Source organism: Pristiophorus japonicus, chromosome 4, assembly GCF_044704955.1.
Source record: "Pristiophorus japonicus isolate sPriJap1 chromosome 4, sPriJap1.hap1, whole genome shotgun sequence".
NCBI classification, from domain to species: Eukaryota; Metazoa; Chordata; class Chondrichthyes; family Pristiophoridae; genus Pristiophorus; species Pristiophorus japonicus.
In genome coordinates this window covers 209,783,113-209,787,793 of record NC_091980.1, presented here as the reverse complement: position 1 = coordinate 209,787,793, position 4,681 = coordinate 209,783,113, and the positions used below count along the sequence as shown (strand labels likewise).

The window sequence follows — 4,681 nt, the reverse complement described above, 5'->3', positions numbered from 1 at the left end:
GATCAAACAGGCTGATTTTGCCTGGACGATGTTGAGCTGCTTGAGTGTTGTTGGAGCTGGGCTCATCCAGGCAAGCGGAGACTATTCCATCACACTCCTAACTTGTGTCTTGTAGGTGGTGTAAAAGCTTTAGGGTGTCAGGAGGTGAGTCACTCACCACAGAATCATAGAATGTTTACAGCACTGAAGGCGGCCAATTGGCCCGTCGAGTCCGTACCAAAATATGGAACGTTTTACGAATTTGCATGTCATACTTGCACAGGGGCCATGCTAATCTCTGTATCGTTGCAATTTTAGTATATGTGCTGCTGAGAGGGAATAACCAACGCCTGGCCATACGTGGGCAATTTTCCACATTGTCGGGTAGATGTCCGTGTTATAGCTGTACTGGAGCAGCTAATTCTCGAGCACAAGTCTTCACTACAGCCGGGATGTTGTATCCCGTGTGTTCGGCCATTTCTTGATATCACGTGGAGTGAATCGAATTGGCTGAAGACTGGCATTTGTGATGGTGGTGACCTTCAGGAGAAGGCAGAGATGGTCATCCACTTGGTGCTTCAGCCTTCGCTTTTGAACTCATGCTGGGCTCTGCCATCGTTTAGGATGGGGATGTTTATGTACCCACCTTCTCCCGTTAGTTGTTAATTTGTCCACCACCATTCACAACTGGATATGGCAGGACTGCAAAGCTTTGATCTAATCCAATGATTGTGGGATCATTTAGCTCTGTCTATAGCATGCTGCTTCTGCTGTCTAGCATGGATGTGGTCCTGTATTGTAGCTTCACCAGGTTGGTACCTTCATTTTAGGTACGCCTGGTACTGTTCTTTGCATGCTCTTCTACACTCCTATTTGAACCAAGGTTGGTCCCCTGGCTTATTGATAATGGTAGAATGAGGGATATGCCAGGCCGTGAGGTCACAGATTGTGGTGAATACAATTCTGTTGCTGATGGCACACATTGCCTCATGAATGCCCAGTTTTGAGCTGCTACATCTATTCTGAATCTATCCCATTTAGCACGATGGCAGTTCTACACAACATAATGGCCCGTAATATTGGTGGCAGTCCCGCCCATAGCTGCCGAGGTTCCGCCAGAAATGAAGTTTTTTCGGCCGATTCCTCCAGAACTGTCCATATGCCGACCATGTTCCGCCTGGCAGGAGATTGGTCACTGAGGTTCCACTGGCATCACGTCCTGCCACCCGCCAGAAGGACAGCTGGCAAAAAGCAGGTCTAAGCTGGCTGTGGGGTCAGGCGGCAGGGAGAATGGCTCAGATTGCTGCAGCACTGCACATCCCGGGTATCGTGCAGATGCTGCAGCATTATCAGTGGCACTGTTAGAAAAAAACTTTGCTGGATGTTGTTTTATTTTATTGATTATGCTTTTGTTTCAATGGTATCGGATAAAAGCAAATAAAATGGGGATAACCATTTTTTCTTTTTAAACCTTGCTGAAACACCTTCATTTAGAACCACAATGGCCAAGGCCAAATAATGATCAAGAACAGAAAAGTATGCAGCATGTCAATTTTGTAAAGCCAATCTCATTAATTAATTCTGTGACACAGTCCTTGTAAAAGTTCTCAGAGAAGAACTAGAGATAACATAGGAGGTCAAAGACACAGACTTAGAATGATCTATTGGAAGCCTGAGACAGCTGCAGACTCTCACAGCATTTTTTTGGGAAGGAAAGGGTATAAAGTTACAGCTATTCGATTTTGGGGGCAACACTAACAGAGGAAATTGAGGAAGGACTATGGTCAAGAGACAGGCGCTGCTGTCTCAGTGGCCTACCATTGAGGTTTCAATAAAGAGACTGTCGCTATCGCCTTGCTAAGTATTATTTATTTGTACTGCAAGGAAACTACTTAATAAAGTTTATTTTAAGAGCTATAATAAATCTGACAGATCGAATAAACCTCACAGCACATAAAGAGTAATGTGATGGACCTTAACCCGCACAGAAAGAATTCAGATATGTTACTCCATATGACTGTTGAAGGGCAGGTGTGGTAGAGGAAGCGGCAATGAGTAGTGAAAGATGGTAAAGGCTCAATGGAGATGCCCTCCAAGAGTTTTGAGTCGAGTTAATGCGGAACATATCTTGGGACATACTGTGACTGCGCAGATGGTATGGGATTATGGCAGGGTGAATAAGCGAAAGTTAGATGATGTAAAGATGTGGCACATCGCTGCAACTGATAGTCAGAAGAGCATTACATGATGAGAAAATACATTTAATGGACTGCAATGTAACTGATTAACATGTCATCTCAGGGGTGGCATTCCGCCATGTTTAACCTCGGAAAAAGAGGGTTGAAGTGCAAGACTTAAGGTCTGCCCTGCAAGTAGTTCAAGTGAGTGTAATTGAATGGCAGCCTTCCTGCATTGGTGACCCTTGTGTTGCGATGGCCTGATGATAGGACCCATTATACAGTGCAGTCATATGTGGATGGCAAGATATTCGTGCTGAAATAGATTACCCGAGGAACAGATGTGTATTTCTCACAAGGCACGACACATGACATCAAAAGGAGTCACTGACCAGGAGAGGGTGAACAATGGGACTATTTACAAGTGCAGAATTACAAAGGTGACATAACATTTAGGAACATTTCCTCCCCCCGCCACCATCACCATCCCTTTCTCTCTCTTTCCCCCCCCCCCCCCCCCCGGCCACCATCACCATCCCTTTCTCTCTCTTCCCCCCCCCCCGGCCACCAACACCATCCCTTTCTCTCTCTTCCCCGCCCCCCTTCCCTTTGAAGGCGAAGCCCATGCTCCTCTTCTTCGCCCCACCTTCACCACAGCGTCCCATTCTCCTGCCACTTACTGCCTCTGCTTGACGAGGTTGTGCGGGAGGGCAGCCAGATCTCTGCAGACGTGTGCATCTTGGCAAGAAGGTAGGGGGCGTGACTGAAGGCGCCGGGATCTCCCGCTCCTCCAGATCTGCCTGCTCCTCCGGATCAGGTGTGGGGTCGGGGGCGTGCACGACATGCCCAGAAGACATCACTTGCGTCATCGCCTCAACAGACTCAGTTGTGCACTCCAACACATTAATGAGCCTGTCCACTCTGTCATTGTGGTGCTGAGTGAAGGTCGTGATCTGGCAGCTATCCCAGCCATGGTCTGGAGCATATTGTCACCTATGTACACGCTCGTCCTGGTTAGCTGGACCGTCTGCTGAATAGCAGAGAGCCGTACTGCATTCTCAGCTGATTGCTTGGTCCTGGTGGGTTCAGGCACCTTGGTTGCCTTCGCGCTAGGGCCTCTGCGTTTGGAAGCACTTGCTCGTGTGGAGTCCGTTTCAAACCCCATAAACTCTGAGCCCGACGCCGAGGTTCTCCAGATAGTTGGCACACATGGCAGGAGGCTGGTGTCATCCTCTTCCAGCTCCTCGAGCTCAAGGGGCTCAAACCTGGGCCCTCCTCTCTCTTCCCTCCTCTCCCCTCTTCTTCGTGGCTCTGGGTGGCGGACTTGGGAGCGGTGGATATGGGTGATCTGGGGGCGGGGGGTGGAGGAAGGAGCTGCTGTCTTGGGCTGGGGACAATGTCGGTGGGAGACGTTGGGGTCTGACGGCTCCTTTGAATGCCAGAGGTGGACGGTGTGCATTGATCTGTGCTGTCCAACTCATCTGCAAGTAGAGGACAACATTTCAGTCTGTAAGGGTTGGTGCTGATCAAGCTGATGTGAGCCATGCCATTTCACAGTGTGCCAGCAAGGAGTTCCATCTCTACATGGGCACACCAATAATGGCCGACAAAGTGTGCGTAACACCGGGAGTGCATGACCTTTCATGCCATGAGTGTTGCTCGCACCACAGATTACTATAACCTTACCATGCTGTAGCACGGGATCTGCATCACTCTTTGTGGTTGCACGGTGGTGGTCACCCACCAATGCCAACATATGCTCCTCCAGGCTGCTCAATTCTGTCACCTCTGCTGGGCCCCCTCCCATGGCACTCAGGCTTGCTGCCTTGGATGTATTTTTATTTTGCACAAAGAAACATTGCAGCCTTTAGCCCCTTTGCTGATGCCCCTCACGCACACATCTGGCGCAGAACCTTTCTGGAGTTGGACAGGAGGGGTGCACTAAATTTTTATTCACTCTTGCTGACGCCACCAAATTGTTCCAACATTGGTTTCCTGCATTGGTCTACATCCCGCACAATGTTGCCAATTGAGGACATGGCCTCACCAATCTATAAGAACATAAGAATTAGGAACAGGAGTAGGCCATCTAGCCCCTCGAGCCTGCTCCGCCATTCAACAAGATCATGGCTGATCTGGCTGTGGACTTAGCTCCACTTACCCGCCCGTTCCCCATAACCCTTAATTCCCTTATTGGTTAAAAATCCATCTATCTGTGATTTGAATACATTCAATGAGCTAGCCTCAACTGCTTCCTTGGGCAGAGAATTCCACAGATTCACAACCCTCTGGGAGAAGAAATTCCTTCTCAACTCGGTTTTAAATTGGCTCCCCTGTATTTTGAGGCTGTGCCCCCTAGTTCTAGTCTCCCTGACCAGTGGAAACAACCTCTCTGCCTCTATCTTGTCTATCCCTTTCATTATTTTAAACGTTTCTATAAGATTACCCCTCATCCTTCTGAACTCCAACGAGTAAAGACCCAGTCTACTCAATCTATCATCATAAGGTAACCCCCTCATCTCCGG

At 48.7% G+C, this 4,681-nt stretch overlaps 1 non-coding gene across 1 annotated transcript; it reads right to left on the bottom strand.

Annotated features, from left to right (window-relative positions):
* Positions 1–217: 217 nt before the first annotated feature.
* On the bottom strand, positions 218–323 carry LOC139263660 (U6 spliceosomal RNA). The gene has a single exon (XR_011593185.1). It is a non-coding gene; the product is annotated as a U6 spliceosomal RNA (small nuclear RNA).
* Positions 324–4,681: the final 4,358 nt, after the last annotated feature.